This window comes from Talpa europaea (assembly GCF_964194135.1).
Source record: "Talpa europaea genome assembly, chromosome: 3".
NCBI classification, from domain to species: domain Eukaryota; kingdom Metazoa; phylum Chordata; class Mammalia; order Eulipotyphla; family Talpidae; genus Talpa; species Talpa europaea.
The window spans coordinates 130,594,470-130,616,523 of NC_140069.1; positions in this window are offsets into that span (position 1 = coordinate 130,594,470).

Sequence of the window (22,054 nt, forward strand, 5' to 3'; positions counted from 1 at the left end):
TACTTGAGACTTAGAAACTAGGAAGCAAAAAGAAAAATGGCTGCATTCATCCTACTGTAAGCTGAGTAATGATTTCAGAAGATGAGATGAACATTAATTATCACAAAATTTGTATCATACATAACAGGAAATAATTGATTTGTTTCAAACACAGGTGAGGTCCTCCACACAAAAATGAGACTTAGCACTTAAAGAACTTAGTAAAGTTTCCAAACTCTGATACAAAAATGCAGTTAACTGAATATTCCTTTTCTCCTCGAGTTACAGATAAGCAACTTGCAAAACATTCCTGAAAAGGAAGAATAATATTTAGATGTTACATGATCATTAGCTCTCTGCTGTGCTCTCTATTTTACATCAAATACTGAATGCGCCAAAGTGTCTAGGAAGAAAAGTGGTATTCAAAATCATTAATCTTTGCCATGGAAGTGCTAATATTCAAGAATATCTCCTTCAGAATCTTTGTTGGATTCCATGGAATATTTCTTCTGTGTCCAGTCTGTTTGACTCAGGATTAAAGAGCATCTCCTCTTTCTCCAAATATTCCTTACCTCTGGATTTCCAAAGCCCCAACTGAACTTTGTGATGAACTGCACGGTATACAGATAGATATGAGCCTCTTCTCCTTATCAGGAAGTCCCCGGAAACAGATCGCAGAGCAAGGCATTGCAATATTTTATATTGATAAACTTGGCTACTATCCTTTGGTAGAGTTACACACAGGTGAAAATGTGAATGGAGGAATCCCCCAGTTGGGATGTCTAAAAAACATTTGGATAAAGCTACTACTGACGTTCTCTATTACATTGTATCGAACAAAATGGGCTTGGCAGTAATTGGGCAGGATGGAAGCCTCTCTGGACTCTAAATGGGAGTCCGAGAGACATTTACAAGAATATGTCTGTTGATTTTGTTCTCAAACAAAATTTTACACTTACTTATGATGATGCCACGGACGTTGCCAAAGTCGAGTTTGAAGAGGCGGGAAAGAATTTCATGCTAGAGACTTTAAGATTGGGGAAATCACTACGGCCGAATTACTTATGGGGATTTTATTTATATCCTGATTGTCACAATAGACAATATAGAAATCCTGGTTACACTGGAAGTTGCGGTAAATCAGATAGGAAAAGAAATAACGAAATCCACAACGAAATCCGCTGGTTGTGGGAAGAAAGCACCGCCCTTTACCCATCAATTTATTTGATACCTTAATAAGGGATTCGCAAACTAGCACAATCTATGTGCGGAGTCGTGTGCTCGAAGCGCTTCGGGTTTCTCAAGCGCGCAACAAGAAGGACCCACTTCCAGTGTTTGCATAACTCCGTCCAGTGTTGACTGATCTGCCTGAGATATTCCTTTCAAAGGTAAGTAAACCAAGGTGTGAGGGTTATGAAATAGTGTCCACCATGGTGTTTAATGGAATTTAACATCATTTTTGAAGGAAGGGATTATTAGCTTTTAATAGCTTCTAGGATTACGTACACAGGTAGGATGCATCATTACATAAATGCAGAGTAAGAACATTTCATCTCTAATGCCTTTGCAATCATGGAATAAGGTAGTACAGGAAACGTTTAACTCAGTTCCTTCCTACTTCTTTCCTGGGCTTGCTCTCTTGTCAACAGAAGTAATTAAAATCATGATAGGAATTGTGTGTGTTTGGCATGGTAAGGCAATGTTGTGTAAGAGATAGCGATAAATACTGGGGAAGTATTTAAAAGTATTATTGGAGGCTTTCCATGCTTAGCTGAGGTGTTACTCTCCCATGTATAGCAATTTTAAGTTATTCCCATCTGTTAACTCTTTCTATTGCATCCACCAGGATGACCTTGTGCATACAATTGGGGAAAGCATTGCTCTAGGTGTCTCTGGAATAGTAATGTGGGGAGGCTATGATATAACCCAAAGTTTGGTAAGTTGTGTAGGCAATGGATCAAAATATTTCTATTTGTAATGATTTGGGGGACTGTTGTGATGTTAAATTAAAAATAAATACTATGCTTGGCACATGAGTACTGACTGAATCAAATTTCTTTTCATTTATGTTTCTATTGTGAGGCAGAAAACTGTAGCTATTCCCAGTGAGGCAACAAATCAATGAAGTTAATTAAAAAGCTCTAGAGTAATGGCTAGTAAATAGTCAAACCAAGACTAGAATGTCAGTTTTTTTTTTAATAGAGGCATGTTTTATTTATTTATTTGTTTGTTTGTTTGTTTACACATGCAATGGGTACAGTCAGAAGCGCGGGAGGGTGAGAGAATTCACCAGAGCCAGAGCGGGGAAGAACAGGCAGAAGGACCAAAGAACACTGCTGAGGGGAGCAGCGGGCGGCAGGAGAGGTCTGCGCGCCATGTGGGACCCTCCTCCGGTGGCTGGGGAGCAGCCGGGGATCGAACCGGAGCCGCAGAGGCCGCGGGCAGCTTTGCAACCCAGCGCTCAACCGCTGCGCCACTGGGGAGGCCGTAGAATGTCTGTTTTATGACATGGTGTTTGGTGATTTTTCTATCACACCTGTATCTCTTCTTAAAAGAGTAGCAATTAGTCAACATGCATTTCTTTGTTCTTACCTTCATTTGACTGCTGTTTAATGAGCAACTATTTATTCAAATACTCATTGAATGACAGTCTGTTGCAGGGGCAAGCAATTGATGACTGTGGACCATGTCTGGCTGGCTGCTTGCTTTGTTCAGCTCCTCAGTAAATAATTTTAAATAATGGGGAAAATTTGAAAAGAAGAACAGTATTTCAAAAAATAATTAAAATATTTTGGACTCTAATATGTCCCTTTGTTGTCAGTAAGGCTGCATTGGCCTATAAGCCTGCTCATGTGTTGAGGTACCGAGGGCTGCTTTGCACTTCTGAGGCATGGATGTATCTTAAGACAGAGATTGTATGATCTGAAACCTCAAAGTATTTGCTATCTGGCTTATACCAAGGAACATTTGCCAACCTTTGAGTATTGAATGCCTGCTGTGATTAAATGTCAAGTAATTTTTAGCAGCTGGAAATGTAATAATGAACAGATCACAGGTCCTCTCCCTACATTCTCAGAGCTGGGAATGCAAGTACAGATAGAGCAGGTCAGGAGGATAAACGCAACAAAGAGCCATGAAGCAGGGTGGGCAGGATGGAACGTGATGGAATGGTGATATTTTAGATGAGGCAGTCACAGGATGCTCTGGTGAGGTTGTGCAGCAGAGACCTGCTGAGTTAAGGAACCAAGTTTCTGGAGGTAAGTGCAATGGCCTGCAGGCTGGAATGTGCTTTTAAAGAAAGAATGAGAGGGCCCGTGGGACTGGATGCAATGAGTAAGGAGGAGAAAGATAACAGATGTGGTTCTGAGATAGCAGGCAGTCATGTGTGGGCTTTTACTCTGAGATGGGAAGCTATTAAAATGTTTGAGCAGAAGAGTGGCAATTTCTGGTGAACAAGTCAGAAGACATACTTAGCTCACTTGAGAATAGAAGGCAGAAGGGGAGAAGGGTAAGGTGGCAGCAGGGAGAGGAAGCTAATGCAGGCTTGGACCATAGGTGTGAGCAAGTGTTTGGCAGTGACTTTAATCCAACATTCGAACTGAGAGTGGATTGACTGAGATATTGAGGAGCTGAGCAGAATGGATAAGAGAAGTAGTAAGGTAGATGCCTCCAAGACTTTAGACTTGAAGGAGAAGCCTCCTAGATGGGATGAAATTGAGGAAGAGCAGCACAGCAGGGGATGCACAGGGAAGAAAAGGAGTGGGGATTAGGGTAGGGGTTGGTGCTGGAGTAGGGATTTTAAATAAGCAGGTTAGTTCTTGAATGAATTGCTAAATTGTTTAAACCTTTCCTAATGGAGTGGAAAGAACCCCTTCCTTATTTTCCACTGGCTGTATTTAGTAGTGTCTATTTTAAGGAAAACCTGTTCATTACGAAATTATACCTGTGTCTTTTTTCCTATGTTTGGTATAATTTTTTTTCATTTCCTCCAAATGCATTTTCTTGAGCTCAAAAAACCTTTCACTACTAAGAGCAGAGGTCTTTTGTTCGATTGACCTTAAGACATAATAACCATAATCTTACTTCATGTATAAAATACAGCTGCCATCTTTGTTAAATTATTTTATTTTATTTTAAGATTTATTTATTTATTTATACAAGCACTGGGTACAGTCAGAAGTGTGGGAGGGTGAGAGAATTCACCAGAGCCAGAGCGGGGAGTAGAACAGGCAGACTGACTGAAATACACTGCTGAGGGGAGTATCGGGCGCGGCAGGAGAGGTCTGTTGCACCATGTGGGACCCTCACTGGTGGCTGGGTATTGAACTGGTGCTGCAGAGTCTGTGGGCAGCTTCGCAGCCCAGCGCTCAACTGCTGCACCACCAGGGGAGGCCCTGTTAAATTATTTTAAAATAGTCTCAACTCTTCTACTTATTTGGTCTCATTCTATTGACTCTAATTTGATTATCAATCAACGAAATTAAACAAAATAACATTCTGAGAAACTTAATTAATTAGTCTCTACTATAACAAAGCTAATACCATAGCATAATCTTTCATATTTAGAAAATTATTGAAAGATTGTAATTCTCCTTCATATATTTCTCACTTTCATTAGATTTTGCCCCAAATCTATAAAATCTGTTTGGATTGTCCTATCAATTTTATGATGGAACTGTTATAGAGCAACCCCGATATTAAACGGGTTCCTGGCTGTGGGTCCTCACCGGCGCGCTTTAAAGGGACTTATGAATACTCTACGACAGACACACAAAAAAGGGTTAATAAAAGGTTTATTTACAAGAGAAAAAGAAATAAGGAAAATGTACAACTCAGGGAGAAAATAGGGAAATAAAGTCTTTAATGCGTCCTACCCGATCCGACGACCTGGAAACCCAAAGTCACTCTCAGAGCTGGCCGGACGCTCCGAGCTGGCCGAGAGCCCAAAAATGGAGAGCCCCCCAAAGCCCACGTGTCTGCCTTTTGTATCCACCTGGCTGCTTAACCCCACCCTCAGGTCCCAGCCACCTTCCCTTTGGTGGTGATGGGATTTGGAGTTCCCAGTGTCTTTGGCTTTGACCTGGGGTGGGGGTGGAGTCCACAAAGCCTATATGGAATTTGCTTTGGGACATCCTTTTCCCCCTAACAATTCCCCCCTTTTACTTGTTGCCACCATTTCCATGGTGATGAAGATCGAATATATGGAGGTTGGGATGCAGTCTCAGATGAACATTTTGTCAGGTTCCAGTGTGAAAGAAAACCAGTCTCTCCAGGTATTTGTCCATTGTGGAAAGCAAAAGTCCTCCACTCCAGGAAAAATAGTTCATCAGTTTAAGCCAAAAAAAAATCTGGAGGCATTAGCCAAAACAAGACAGCAGATATGTAAAAATTTCAGGAAAAAAAAAATCTTAAAATGGTTCAACTGATGTAAAAACACAAATTTTCTCAACCTTAATCCCAAACTTTTAACAGCAAAGCAAAAGTTTGCAAACTAAATTTACTTTTAAACCATTTTTCCTATTTTTGCATAAAATCACAGGGTAGAAATAACTAACAGCAATTTTTTTGCTGGCTTTGTTGAAATATTCCATACAGGATCAGAGCGAACCGGTGGCATCCAGTCAATGTATGCTTTAGGTATAAAGTTGGTCTCATCAGACTCCACCTGGGCTTTCCTCTTCTCGAGGGTACCAGGGCATTTTCGTTGGCCGGGTTGTCCAGTCCTGCCAATGGAGGCAAGCTTCCTCACCTTCTTTGGAGGTTTCTGGAACCCTACAAACAAGGCAAACAGGTTCTCCTCTTCTTGGTTCAGCTCTTTTTCAACTTTCTGGAAGAACTCCACACAAAGCCACACAATTAAACTCACGTCCAATTTTTTTGTTAAAACAGACAAAATCCCTATGGAAGTTATGCAAAAACAGACTCTGAAATAAGTAGCAAAATTACTACCACTATTTGTATGCTGTGTTGGTATCAAGGGGAGAGAAAATGTGACAAGTTAGCTTTGCTGGAAAAAAAAATTACAACCTTTCTGCAGATCCTGGTTACTCAAAACAAAACAAAACAAAACAAAAACTTCGTGGATTCAGGACAGAATGCATAAAAAAATTTCCAGTATTATGTCAAAGAAACCTTAGTAAATGTCAGGTGCATTTCCAGGTCTGTTCAGTCCTTTGTAGGAAAGTTTTTTACTCTCAACAGTTCCATCAATAGGAATCTGTTGAGACCTTTTCTCCCTATATTTCCGGAAACAATTTCTGTAGGTGTGAAACAATTGAATTATACAATATTACAAGGTGACAATCACCATTGACAATTTACATACATACCAGATACTACTGTTAACATTTTGTACATACCAAAGTTTTACCATTTTCCCAAGTGACAATGCTTCCCTTTCAGTTTTACTTCATTAGGTAAAAGCCAAATAAAACAAATTCATGTAATGCCTTCCCAGGAGGAAAAGGAGAAACTTCATGGAGTGTCTCAGGAGCTTTACTGAGGTTCCACAAAATTTCCTTGCATCAGTCAAATGACAGGCTACCAAATTTGTACTTGAATTTAGATTTCTGGGAAGCTTTGCCATAAATATCAGAAAATTAACAGAAACAACAATATTCAATCTCTATGAAGGCACCGGCTTAGTTCAGTAGCACAATGTTGACAATCAAACCATAACTTTTGTTTTTCTCATGACTGGAGACTCTTTTTTTTTTTTTTTTCTTTTTCAACGTTTGTGGGCACCATGTATACCAATTTGTCAATCACTGGAGGTCAAGACGGTTAGACACAAGGACATACTGACAGACAACATATAGACACAAAGAGTTCTTTAGTTACCATTCATCACGCGTGGGATATCCCATACAACTGCAGTTTGTCTGATAGGCCAAAGTAACAATAAAAAAAAAAAAAAAAACAGAAAAAAAACTTCAAGGTAAAAAAAAAACAAAAGTTGATAGGAAATAACAAAATCAAGATTAAAAACCTTTCTATGTAAAAAAATACTGTCAGCATATGCATGATCCTAGATGTTATTTCACATCTCCTAAACTTTGAAAGGAAGAGACTGGTTAGAGCATGTTAGTTTTTTTCTCAGGGTTTCTTCAGAAAAAAAAATGAGTTCTTGGGTATCCTGCAACAATAACTGGAAAAGAAGTCAGTAACATTCAAGTTTCTTTCTGTTTCTTAAATAAATATCTCAAGTCTTTAATGGGTTCACAAGACCAAAGGGACTTTGTCTCTGGGTCAGTTCCTTCTGGCGCTTTCTTAACTCTGGAATGATGTACCCAGGGTTTTATACCTGTAAGTTTCAGAGAAGTATGTGTGCTTAGCAAAACGTCATATGGACCAGTCCATTTTTCTGACAACTGGTTTTGGGCATCCCCACTCTGCCAGGTCTTCAGTAAGACCTGATCTCCAGGTTTGAAGGGATGCAATGGTTGATCAGGAGGCATAGAGATTCTCGAGCTTGCAAAGTTATGACTTACTGCCAGAACCTCCTGGATGTGTTTCACATATTGTGTGATCCGGCAATCTTGAGCTATTTCCGGACTGGCTTTCAGAACTGAGGCCTGGAAGGGTCTTCCGAACACAATTTCAAAGGGGCTTAATTGTAGCCCACTTCTAGGTGCCACTCTTATGCGAAGGAGGGCAAGGGATAGTACCTGGTCCCAACGAAGCTGTGTTTCTTGGCACAGTTTCGCCAAGGTTTTCTTTAAGGTGTGGTTCATTTTCTCCGTTTGTCCAGAAGACTGCGGTCTCCATGCAGCATGCAATTTCCAGTTGATCTGTAACGCACTGCTTACTGCATGAGTAACATCAGAGACAAATGCTGGCCCATTATCACTCTGGATAGAATCCGGCAACCCAAAGCGAGGAATTATCTCCTTTAGCAGCTGTTTTGCAACCACAGAAGCTTTTTCCGTCTTTGTGGGAAATGCTTCCACCCATCCCGAGAACATATCCACAAAAACCAACAGGTATTTGAAGTTGCCTGTTGTTCTAGGCATTTGTGTAAAGTCCACCTGCCAGTCCTCAAAAGGGCACTTGCCTCGATATTGAACCCCAATGGCTTTAGGGTGGGAGTCAGTCTTGGGGTTATTCCTGGCATATAGTTGACAACCTCGGGTGATCCGTTGTGCTATTCTATGCAAATATGGACCCTTTAAATATGGGCGCACAGTTTCTAATAAGGCATCTCTCCCATAGTGGGATCCTTCGTGAAGATGTTTTAGCACCGTATATACCAGGGCCTCCGGGAGGAGTATCATCCCATGGGAGTTTACTCTCCAAGTAGAGCTGGGGTCAAACTCAGTAAATCCCCATGCACGAGCCCACGTTGGGCGCCAAGCTGTTATAGAGCAACCCCGATATTAAACGGGTTCCTGGCTGTGGGTCCTCACCCGCGCGCTTTAAGGGGACTTATGAATACTCTACTACAGACACACACAAAAGGGTTAATAAAAGGTTTATTTACAAGAGAAAAAGAAATAAGGAAAATGTACAACTCAGGGAGAAAATAGGGAAATAAAGTCTTTAATGTGTCCTACCCGATCCGACGACCTGGAAACCCAAAGTCACTCTCAGAGCTGGCCGGACGCTCCGAGCTGGCCGAGAGCCCAAAAATGGAGAGCCCCCCAAAGCCCACGTGTCTGCCTTTTGTATCCACCTGGCTGCTTAACCCCACCCTCAGGTCCCAGCCACCTTCCCTTTGGTGGTGATGGGATTTGGAGTTCCCAGTGTCTTTGGCTTTGACCTGGGGTGGGGGTGGAGTCCACAAAGCCTATATGGAATTTGCTTTGGGACATCCTTTTTCCCCCTAACAGAACCACTAAAGATTTTCCTTATTACATCCTTTTTAAAAAAAAAAAAAAAAAAAAGATTTATTTATTTATTTATACAAGCACTGGGTACAGTCAGAAGCGCGGGAGGGTGAGAGAATTCACCAGAGCCAGAGCGGGGAGCAGAGCAGGCAGAAGGACCCAAGTACACTGCTGAGGGGAGCAGCGGGCAGCAGGAGAGGTCTGCTCGTCATGTGGGACCCTCCTCTGGTGGCCGGGGAGCAGCCGGCGATCGAACCTGCGCTGCAGAGGCTGCGGGCAGCTTTGCAACGCAGCGCTCAACCGCTGCACCACTGGGGAGGCCCTTACATCCTTTTTTATAAAAAGGATCTCAGGACTCAACTCTTACTAAGATGAGGAGTGAATCAGGTATTCCCTAGTTAGTAAGAGGAATTGACATACTATTTAATTGTTACACTTTGATCATCTTCAACATTATTTATACAGAAGGGGTCTCTCAACTTCAATGCAGCTAGTTTCTACTTCATGACACTGCCTCTGAATAGTTCCATGTGCTTTGTTCTATATATTTCTGCTGCCTTTCCCAGTTTATGATCCTTGTGAAAGTCAGGGTTTTTTTTAAAGATTTATTTATTTATTTATACAAGAATGGGGAACAGGCCAGATGCGTGGGAGGGTGAGAGTATTTGCCAGAGACAGCGTGGGGAACAGAACAGGCAGACTGGCTAAAATACACTGCTGAGGGGAGCAGGCGAGACAGGAGAGGTCTTCTTTGCCATGTGGTTTAATTCTCTGGCTGGGGATCAAACTCAGGCTGCAGTGGTTGGTGTAGTGTTGCATCTTTAACCCCTGCGTCCCACAACAGTGGTTTTAAACAGAAATTTATTTATTTAAACAGAAATTTATTATGTGAATGTTTCCAGGTCAGAAGTGCAACAAGGGTCTCAATGATCTAAACCAAATCAAGACATCAGCAGGTTTACAATACTTTCTAAGGGAGGATCCTAATTTGTACCACTGGGTTTGGCAGAATTCATTTCTTCTTGATAGTGTTACAGAGCAGCCCCAATATAAAACATCCTTTTCCCCCTAACAATAGTAGTTATGAGATCTCTTTTCTAGTTGGCTGTTGGTCTAGAGGCCACTCATTCTTTAGCTCATGACCCGCTCCCCTATCTTAAAAACCATCAATACTGGCTTGATTTTTTTTTTTTTTTTTTTTGCTTAGTTTTGTCTTCCTCTCTGTATCTCATTTTCTAAAACCCAACTGGAATAAGTTCTGTGTTTTTGAGGACTAGACTGAGAGGATCCTGATAATTTAGCTTGATTTTCCCATCTCAGTGTTCACACCCTTTATCGTATCTATAAAGTCCTTTTGCTGTGTGAGATAACAGAGTTTCAGGTTCCAGGGAATAGGGTTTGGGCAGCCTTGAAAGGCCATTATTCCATGGAAAGGAAGGTAGCAGGAAATAGATTCAAATGGAAGCTGCCAAGATTCTTCCACTTTCTTATTGACCTACCACCACTCCTTGCTCTGCTGAAGACTAGAACTACTACCTCAGCACTGTCATGAAAGAAAGTGACTATCCTCTGTGTTTCTAAAAGGACAGTGTCCCACCTTTAGGACACACTAGTCTCAAGATGAATCACTCATATCTGTAAATAAATACATATTTAAAAGAACTGCTAATTCACCTATAACATGAACTACACATAATATTTACTATAAATTATATTAAATTGAACTTCAGTTGTCTTGAGGTAGCAATTTAGAAACCACTCAATCCAATGCTATTTAAACATGCAAGGAAAATATGAGAATTTTACATTTATAATTCTTGAGGGGTAATAATACCCTGGTCCTATACGAACCACTTTTATATACCTTTGTATCTTTTCATCATAACCCTATGGTGTCCAGGCTATAATCATCCTAAGGCGAGGAAGCAAATGCATGGCCTGGTTAACCTGCCCAAGATCACTTTGGATAGGAATGTAAGACTTAGAGAATTTGGATGTTTCCTAAATTGATGCAGCTGGCCATAGTGGAACTGAGTCTCTGATCAGAGTAGTGGGCTCCAGAGCTAATGCTCTAACTGCTGTGCTCTTCTGTGCTTTCCACACCCCCCATTAGTTTGACTTTTTGTGGAGGAAAAAGGCTAGTGTATGTTAAGTCTCAATCAGTTACTCAGCAGCATGAAATGACATGTGAAACTTATGTTACTAGGTACATTTGAAATAGCTAAATTCTTGCTTGTGAAGGTTGCTGCAGTGGGTGAGGGAAGGTTATCCAAAAGAAGGAAGTATTAATCATTCTAGGCTGTATTGCAAGAAAGAGAAGTTGAATTTTGTTCTAAACACAATAGTAACTTTTTTCCTATTTCTCCCTGTACCTATTTTTTCACATTTCCTTAGAACTTGTTTATTGCTAGGAGTTAATTCATATAGAAACTAATTGCCCATTGTTATTTTGACTTTCTTATAATTTTACAGGAAGCTTGTAGAAACATAAAAGATTTTATGAGAAATACGCTGAACCCTACATAATCAATGTCACCCTAGCAGCCAGTGCTCTGCCAAGATCAGGGAGTGTGTACACGCAAACAAGGTTATTCGGATGATTATCTTCACCTGAACCCGACAAGTATTGATATTCGAACCACGAAATATGGAAAATATACAATACGTGGAAAGCCCACAGTTAATGACGTGAAGCAATTTTCTCAAAAATTTCATTGCAGCTGTTTTTCCAATGACAATTGTACAACGACAGTGGATGTGAAAACTATCAATTATATTCATGTATTGAGTGAGTTATTTGCATAGATACATTTGTAAACTCAAAACTCAGTGATCCTTTTAGGTGGGATAAGTGACTTTCTTGCTTGCAGCAATGTGTCATTTTTTACTCCACCTGTTATAATGTCTGCACATGCTCCTGGAAAAAGACCTCAGTGAGAACCTCAAAACCAAATGTTTAGTGGAGGCTGTCTCCAACTACCTCCAAGAAGATAGTCAGTCACTTATGTATTCAAGATAACAAAAATACAACAACCTCTTCTAGTACATGTTCAGTGCTTATTAAATTTCCTTTCTACTTACTTCATGTTTTGATAGATTTTACATTTTTATATTTAGTAATTTAACTAGTTGAGATGTTTTTTTCATGCACATGATAATACCTATAGTTTTGTAAAGTATTTATAAAAACGTGTGGTTAGGGAATAAATATCTTGACTTTTTGAGTAAAGATTATTTTCCAATGATCAAAATGATCAAATTAAACTTGCAACTATTACTGATGGATAAACAAAGGATGTTGACCACCATTTTAATTTTGAAAATTACAGAATTTTGTCACAACTATAACCATTAATAAAATATTATTACTAAATCTACATTTGATTTGAATCTTGAATAACAATGGAGCAAATAATTTGTTTTGTATGATGTTTTATTTATATTTTCTGAATGCCATGACTCTGTAGCAAAGATTTTGCATACTGTGGATGTATATATAAAATGCAGAAGTAATTGTTCTGTTGTTCTTATGAAAAACTGATTGTAAGGCCTGTAGACCTAGGCTTTCCCTGTGAAAAGTGAGTTTTATATAATAACAACTTACTGCAAATGAATGTCTTTGTAAATACTTTGTAATTCGTACTAAAAATGTTAAGACAATATTCATGTGGAAGTGTAATTATCTTTTATATTGTAGTATGCTATTCAGTGTTGAGCATAGAACTATGGATTTTAGCTACTTCAACTTACTCATTTCTTCCAGTTGTGTTATATAAAATGGCAACCTTTTAAAAAATTATTATCCTGTAACTTTTTTTTAAAAGATTTATTTATTCATGCATACAAGAACCGGAGTCCAGGCCAGATGTGTGGGAGGGTGAAAGGATTCACTAGAGACAAAGCGGGAAACAGAATAGGCAGACTGAAATACACTGCTGAGGGGAGCAGCAGGCGTGACAGGAGAGGTCTGCCGCACCATGTGGGTATTTCCCTGGCCAGCCAGGATTGAACCGATGCTGCAGACACCTTCACAGTGCTGTGCTCAACCGCCTGTGCCACCAGGGGAGGCCTTATCCTATAACTTTTTTATTTAATGTCTTCAGAATTCATATAGAAAGTAGTCCAATTCTCTTTTCATTCTTGATTGTCAAATTTGACCTAAAATGCCTTATTTATCTAAGCATCATCCATATCCTCTGATAGCTTTTATTGAGTGTTCATTCTTACTAGGTTCAGTAGGGAGCATCACAGATTCAAGAGAAAGGAGCATGCTACTTGCCACCAGTGAATTTTGTTTATATTTGAAGAAGATAGACATTGCAGTTGGGAAATTAAAACGGTGTATGGTAAATGTTATGATAGAAACTCAGCATGCTGTGGTATACAAACAAGAATTTGGGGATCAGAGATGATTTTCAAGGGTGTCATAAAACAGAAAAGTTCACTCAGCATTAATTTATATTTTTAAAAAGCCTTAGCTGTTCAGTGGATACATTCAGTGCAATAATTCTGTGTCAGAAGCTTCTGTGGTAAGGTACCACATTAAATAGACTATCCCTTGACTTCAAGAAAAATAGGGTACAGCAAGAGAGTCAGAAAACAATACATAGTTTTCCAGATAATATTGAGTCTTAGGGCAGCGTAAGGTTAAGCTGTTAATTAGGCAGCTTCAGACCAGTATAGGCAGGGACTTTGGGAGAGTTAAAGAAGCTTCTGAGATGAAGGACAGTAAATTCTAAGAGTTGCTAACCAAACATATTCCAGAGCTGAGGTCAGAAATCCAGCAGGGATAATGGGGTCAGTAAATGTTAAGACTAAACGTTAAGGCTAATGTGGCCAAACAATTTTAAGAGATCTTGGACAAGGGAGGTAAAAAGAGAAACTCTAAGATAAGACCTGGGAAAATGGGCACATCTGCTAGAAGGAGTATGGCCACTAGGATGAAGAGCCAGTCACAAAGTAGGATGATGATTTTTTTTTATTTATTTTTTTTTATAGAGGCATGTTTTTTATTTATTTGTTTGTTTTGTTTATACATGCCCTGGGTACAGTCAGAAGCGCGGGAGGGTGAGAGAATTCACCAGAGCCAGAGCGGGGAGCAGAGCAGGCAGAAGGACCAAAGTACACTTGCTGAGGGGAGCAGCGGGCAGCAGGAGAGGTCTGTGCGCCATGTGGGACCCTCCTCTGGTGGCCGGGGAGCAGCCAGGGATCGAACCGTGCCGCAGTGGCCGCAGGCAGCTTCGCAACCCAGCGCTCAACCGCTGCACCACCGGGGAGGCCCAAGATGATGATATTTTAGAATAGAGAAATATAAACCAGAGACATCCTGCAGGGAAGGAGGCGGGAGAGGGATCTGAGGGAGGGAGGGAGGAGCACAGGGGACTGAGGTGATGGTGCACGGGTGCATTGGGGAAGGAAATTCTATGGCGACTCCACCTGAGGGGGTGGGGGGAAGCAAATATTGCTTAAAAATGAACAATGATGTAAAAAATTTTAAAAATTAATAAAAAAATTTAAAAATAGGTCAAAAAGAAATATGGTGGGCGGAAACAAATATTGTTTAAAAATGAACAATGATGTAAAAAAAATAAAATAAAAAGAGATGATCTTTCCAGAAAAAAAAATAGAATAGAGAAAAAAGGTTTAAGTATCCCCGAGACACAGGCCCATATTGTGTCTTTTGCCACCTCGGCATCACTGCCTTGGAGTCTTTACTTTTGTTCTTTCTCCTCTAAATAAACTTTTCTTTACTCTATAAATAAAGATTTGCTTCTCTCTGCTTATTTATGTGGGGGTTCATCTAGAAACTCCCTGTTGTGGCTTCATGGGTCAAGAACCCATGATGGTTCAAGGGTTACTAGAGCTATTACAGGGCAGGGTTCTGCCATCCGCCGCATCAACACAAAACATATGAGACTTTAATGGGAAGGAACTTTCATACAATTAGGAAACAATACAGGAAAGGCAAAGAATATAGTTTCTAAATCAAGTGCCCAAAGTTACTTGTCCCCTCATAGGTAAAAGTCCACCCAAATGGGATTGACCCAGAGCAAGGCCCAAAAGCCTGCCACAAGTTCAAAGCACCTTCCAGTGGGGACCCACAGAAAAGGATCAGAAACCACCTGACAAGTCTGGGAGGAAAAGAGCAAAATCAAAATCAAGACAAAAACCACCATTGTCACCTCCCCACGGGTCTCTCACCCACATCTGTTTCACCCAGTCCACGACCAGAAGGCAAGCGCAGTTTCTTCACGTGTCTCTCGGCTCCATGTGCCTCCTCCAGGTCTCCTTCTGGCTCCATCCTGCTTCCTTCCTTCCTCAGTCTACTCTGCAGCCTCTTCTCCCTGCTCAGCTCCACCCTCCCTTGGGTGGGCCAGGAAACCTGGAACCTCCCCCTTTCCTGGGACCACCCTGTTAGAGAGTGAAAAGCAGCAGCAGCTATAACCAGGTAACATCACACACCAGCTTCAATATAAAATGATATCAGTGACTTGCACTTCCAAAAAATGGCTTGTAGGTCTGTGAAAAGCTATCTAGAAGATTTGACCTATTCAGTGGGGAGGCTTTCCAAGTTAACCAGGTAAAAGGGGCAAGGACAAGCATTCCAGGTGCACAAAATAGAGGTACATGTGCACCACGGTGGAGAGGTATTACCAGAAGACACCTTAGCTGATGTGGGGAGAGCAGAGGGAGCAAGAAAGAATAACACAGACTGAGTTTGGTAAGGGGCATGGCCTTTAGCAGTGACTCATCTTCAAATTTTAATTAGCATTTTGATTGTAATATTTTGCTTTAATTGTATTTCTTTTTAAAGGTTATTTGTTTAGTACAAGACTACTACTTTTCCTCTTTCTAGTAGTGTAGGGTGGGACCTCCCTGGTGGCTCAGGGGTTATAAGACGGCACTATCAAGATACCCCCAGATACCACAGCAAGAGTTCGATCCCCTGCGGGCCAGGAAGCTGACCCACGTGGTGGAGCAGACCTCTCCTGTCTCACCTGCTGCTCCCCTCAGCAGTGTGGCTCAGTAGATCTGCCTGTTCTGCTCCCCACTCTCTCTGCCACACACCTCTGGTTTACACACCAGTTCTTGTGTGCGTAAATAAATAAATCTTTAAAAAAATATGTAGGGGCAATGAGGAAATTTCTTCACCCCTCTAGGTTCTTGGCAATCAAAGTAACATCAGACAGATCTGTAGAAAAAAAGAACAAGTTTTGTTTCATATATGGACATTCTACATGGATGTACATTCTAATGTAAATGGAGTAAAAACAAGGATTTTTATCCTAAGCCAAGGAATGGAGGAGGGATCTGGGCTGCCAGGAGAGAGGAAGAGGACTGGATGATCACAGGATCACATACTCTGCAGCTAGGTGTTTATCTTGCCACATAGATTGGTTTCTCCAATACAAAGTTTATTTCTGGAGATGGCCCTAACAGCTCTGATTTTCATTCTTCTAGGGAGCAGTACAAAGTGTTTTTTGATTCTGCAGGGCTGCAATTGACATTAGCTTGGAAATCATCCACTGGCCAAAGTATCAAATCTTGGAAACACAAATTTTGAACACCTAGGAGAGGCCTAACCTTCTGTCGTGATGCTATTTTTAACTTTACAATCAATTTGCTTAAACCTGAGTGAGCTTTAATATTTAATTTTATAAATCAACCTAACTACAGATGTGCATAGATATAGAAAAAATTATGAAGGTGGGATAGACATGACTATAGTTTGTGAACCTTTATAGTAGACAAGTGTTTGACAAATTTTGGCCTTTGCACCAAATCTTGTTCCCCACCTGCTTTTGTAAATAACGTATAATTATATAGAACACAGGCACTCCCACTCACTTGTTATTGCCTGTGACTTCTTTCCACTACACTAGCAGGTTGAATTGTTGAGATCAAGATTATAAGCGCCCTGAAACTCAAAAGATTTTGTATCCTTTCCCCCTAACAATTTGACCTCTACCTTTTCACAGAAAAAATTTACTGACTCCTCTACCAAGCTAAACAATGAAAGCATTAAAACATCTTAATCAGCGGGATGGTGACTTTTTAAGGCACTGATACATATCACAGTCAAACTTATCCTTTCACTTTTGTCCTTTTTCTATTTTCAAGACAGTTGAGTGTCTTTTGACAGATCTGGAGCATTTCAGGACACCTAAGGCTGAGGCTTTGTGAGAACACTGGGCTATTATGAGCACTCCTTTGTTTACTGTTTGACAGGAGGGATTCTGTCTTCTCCTCAAATTCTGTTTGATCAGAAACACCCTGTTTTAATAAAAGGAGCAGTTGAATTATTGAGGACCTGAGGCTCCATTAAAGATTGGAAAAAAATGTGAACTTCAAAGGATTCCTGGTAATAGAAGGAAGGTCAATAGCTTTGAATTCTAAGTGGGGATGAGGTAAAGAGACTTTGGATAATGGAGGTGGAAACAGCTATTCCTAAATGAGTATTGCAGGGTGGAGACTGTTCAACTCATGGTCAAAGTTCTGCCACCCTCTGGTTTGATTTCCATTTTGAGGTCAACAAACTTATTCTGGTTAGGTCTTCCATAATCAGTATTCTTGCAATACATTATCCTGATTACTTGTACTCTTTGAATGGGTAATAGGTAGAACTCTGTTACATCCAGTTAGTACAAGGAGACCTTGCTTTGTTCCAAGCACGGTTTCAAGTGCATGATAGCTAGTAAACCATTTCATCCTTACATTTACCTCTTGAAGGAACTACTACTATTACTATCTCTATTTCACAAAGGAGGGCTTAGTGGCTAGAGAGATTTAATAACAGGTCCCAAACCCACAAAATTGGTACCTGGAAGAGTGGAGATTTGAATACAAGACTTGACCCCAAAGCCTATATTTTAATCACTTCCCTAAAATGACCCTTTTCTGGTTGGGATGGTCTGCTGACGGGAGAGTACAAAGCCACCTTCCTGTGCTTTCTGTGTATCTTGAAGAGGATAAATAATCTGTGTGTCAAGTCCCTGAAGAAGAGGTTTAATGCAAACTTTTCTGGAGCCCCACCCCTGGTTTGGCAAGGAAATTAACAAAGCCATCTTTATTGGTTCCACATTGTATGCAGAAATACAGCACCTGAAGGTGTCAGTCATTTCAGATAAAGAAGATTTAACAGTGGGCACCAGCCTTTGCATCTCTGCAGTGCTTCCTTTAGAATGCATTGCCTTCTACTAGCATCAGGATAACTATATATCAGAACAATTATGAACTATCAAGAACAATTATATTTTTATCAATGACTCACAGGTTTTATCCATATAAACTAAGTTAAAAATTGTGTTTACTGAAACAGATTTGATAAAGTGAAATCTGTTCGACCTCTGCTGGGGTTTGAGTTCTCCCTTTGATTATCTAATCAACTCTTTGCCTAACTATTGTTGAGACTTTATTTTTAGTTAACAAGCTGGACACCCAGACTAGGAAGGTTGACCTTGCAAGGGCTGCAGGAGAAAGTCCTGTTGCCAAACTTAATCCTTCTCTCTTTAGACTACACTTTTAAAGAGGCAGAGGATTAGACATTAGCTCTTTAGCTGCAGACTGCCGTTGTCAGCCCCTCCACGTGGACACAAGGCCTAAACATAGGGAGTGGTGGTAACTGCACCCCCAAATTATATAGTTTCAAGTTATTTTGTGAATTTATGTTCCTTTTATTAATCACTTGCAAAGTCTTGCTTAAATAGCCTTGCCTCATCTCACTTGTGTGAAGGATAATATTAAAGGGAAGAAGCGATGGTTCATATTTAACCAAAGAGGATTATTTTCTTTCACCTGAGGCTCACATGATGGCATCCTGCGTGCATTTATCTCTTCAAACTAGTCTTGTATTCTTTGAGTAAATACTTAGAATAACTGAATCCTATGGAATTCCTATTTTTGATTTTTTGAGGACTCTCCATACTGTTTACTAGACAAACAAAGTGAAGATTTGACCTGGAAACTGTCTGACAGATTTTACTTTGTGAGAACTGTTCTAGCAATCAAAAGTTTGAATTTGGTTTATATATATATATATATATATATATAGATATACACACACATAAACACACATATAAACCATGTTTGTGTATATATATATATGTGTATATATATATATATATAGAGAGAGAGAGAGAGAGAGAAGGAAAAGTTAATGTTTGACTTAAAAAAAGGTGTTCTTGACAAGGGTAGAGGAGGGGCTTCTGTTTTTTGTCCATAGGCTTAGATCTTTTGATTTCCCAAGTTATCTTGACCTAAAGAAGTGTTAATGTTATCTATTTGCAAAGGAGGGCAGTTACTGGAGTCTGATTTCTGATCAGGGAAGAAAGCATTGTGGAGATGGAGAGGCTAGGTACTCGTTTAAATCTTCCTTATCTGGCTCCTTGCTTATTAGTGGGTTTTTTGGTTTTTTTTTTTTTTTTTTTTTTTGGTGGGACCCTCTCCCGCTGACACCTGGGGAACGGACCGGCTTCAGCCCCACAGCCCAGCGCTCAACCAATGCGCCACCAGAGGAGGCAGGAAACCTCCCCCTTTCCTGGGGACCACCCTGTTACAATACCAAGGACATTTGAAATCTGAAAGGCTTACAAATTTTTCTTTGAAAATTTTAAGCATATTAGGATATGTTTGTCTATTAAAAAAATGTGAGTTCAACTGCATAAATCAGTTAATAATATACCATGCAAAGTAGTCGAAAGAACCCCCAGACTAATATAAGCAATTTACTTATATAGATTTATGTGTTATGTTTGTAGTTATCATTTATTAGATGATATAATAATATGAGGCTATTTATCTATGACAGTGCTTTTGGATTAATATGGATCTCTTAACAGCTAAAAAGGGCATGTAGAAAATAGTCTAGGAGATATTCTACTACTAAATCCTTCCCTCTTATTAGCACTTCTGTAATCAGTTGGCTAAATGGATTTTTCACTTTTTGTTTGTGCTATGTGGAAATAGGTCAGGCATCAGGACTGTCCCTTGTTACAACTCCCAGGAGGTTGGTAAATTGTGCCACGTTGGTTGGTAAGAGGTTCAGTGTCAGTTCATGTACATATTTTCTGGGGTAGAACATTAGGGATCGAGGAAAGTGTTCACTGTCATTAAATTTGGGGCTAAACCCAGCATGTCTGTAACCTCCTGGAAAAGTGTCCTTAATATAGTTCTGATCTTAGTGCTTTCCTGCAAGGTGCAATTAGGAGGGGTGTCTTACCTCTCCTCCTAAAAATACACACTCTTAAACCTAGTCTGAGGGAAGATAATAGAGCTTGGGGAAAATATAGACTGTGAGTCTTGCTCAGAAAGACCGCCTGTTCTTATTTTCTGACCCCAGGATCTGGAATGTACCAGTACCAATCTTTATTTTTTTTAATATTTTTTATTTATGCATACAAGAACTGGGGTGCAGGCCAGAGATGCTGGGGGTAAGAGGGTTCACCAGAGACAGAGTGGGGAGCAGAACAGGCAGATCTACTGAAATACACTGCTGAGGGGAGCAGTGGGCGAAGCAGGTGAGGTCTGCTGTGCCATGTGGGTCACCTTCCTGGCCAGCTGGGGATGGAACTTAGGCTGCAGTGGCTGCCAATTGTTTCATAATGTTGTGCTTAACCCCTTGCGCCACCAGGGAAGCCCAAGTACTAATCTTTAAATCCTGTCATTTCCTCTTGGGAGCAGATTGACATTGTTGAGAATTGTATTGTGTGCAGATGGCTCCTAAAGCCATTTAATTTGCATTTACCAATGCATAGAAGTTGTTTTGTGCCTTTCCATTGTGAAAATCTTAGGATTGGTGTGCTAATTAGAATATCCTTGGACAACTGCAGTTTTCATGGATTGAGCCAAACAAAGGGCCCAGGGCACTTTACCTCCGCTCCATGCACCCCCCAATCTCTGTGCACTTGGATGGCTCAGGGCTAGTCAGATTCCTTTACAGACAACTTGAAGGGGCTCCTTCAACCCCTCTTCACCTTAAGCCACTACTTTACAAGGTTGTTTGAGACCTTTGATCTTTAAATATCACTCAATATCTACAAAACACTTTAAAACAACATCTGCCAAATGAATGTTTATTAAAATGAAAATTGGGATAAATAAGTCATGTGAGCATCTAATATATAAAGACTACAATAAAGCCATAGGAAGTCTGTACATGTGGCAATTCTGTCATCTTGACATTTCCAGGCTTTACGACAAAATGTTATATAAAAATATAAAGAAATAGAAGGGAAGAGAGGGAGGAAAAGATGAGGATGGCTTGTTTCATCTGTTACTACTTATTGACTAATAGCCTCTCCTGTGCTCTTCTGTCTTATCAGGTAAGAACCCAAAACCAACTTGCCAAATAAGTTTCTCCTATCCACTCAGCTGCAAACTTACACCAGACTCTCAACATTTTCCTTTTGCAAATGTTTATAGCAGCATTATTATCTTTTTTAATTGAAGTAAGCTTGATCATAACATACAGATTTCGGGTGTACCGCCTTCTATGGCAACATCTCTATATACTACCTTATGTTCACCATAGCAGTCTAGTTTCTATCTTTCACCATAAAATTGACCCCTTTCACCCAATTTACCCACCCCCTTCCTTTCTGATAACCACTAATTTGCTCTTATAGTATAAAGCTTTGTTTTGTTTTGTTAGTTCATTTGTTTTGTTTCTTTGTCTACGACCTAAGTGAAATCACATGGTTTTTCTATAAGAAATGAGAATTTCTTACTTGAATATTCACCATGACCTCCTGTATTTCTCTGTCATATACTACTCATCCTCTAAAAATCAGAGTAATCATTCTAAAATCCATACTGATTGCAGGTAGTTTACTCTTCTGTCTCAATTAGCATCCAATAACCACATGAGCTTTCTAATCCTGGTATAATGTGTATATTCTCCATAGCGTGACCCTTATGTATTCCAGTCTCACCTTGCGTGCACTCCTACCTTGATTTCCTAAGTCCCTGCCTCCTGGTATTTAAATTAAATTTGATTTTCCCAAAGGTGGAAAGGGGCATTAAGGAGGAAGGAGGAAATTGCAGGCTCATGCGCAATAGAGAAAATATACAACAAAGGTTAATGCCATTTGATAGTGTGGTTTAGGGAATATTTTTTCATCTGTCATAAATCTTAGTTAAGCAAATTTTTTTAAAGATTTATTTATTTATGCATACAAGAAATGGGTTACAGGCCAGAGATGTGAGGGGTGAGAGGATTCACCAGAGGCAGAGTGGGGAATAGAACAGGTGGA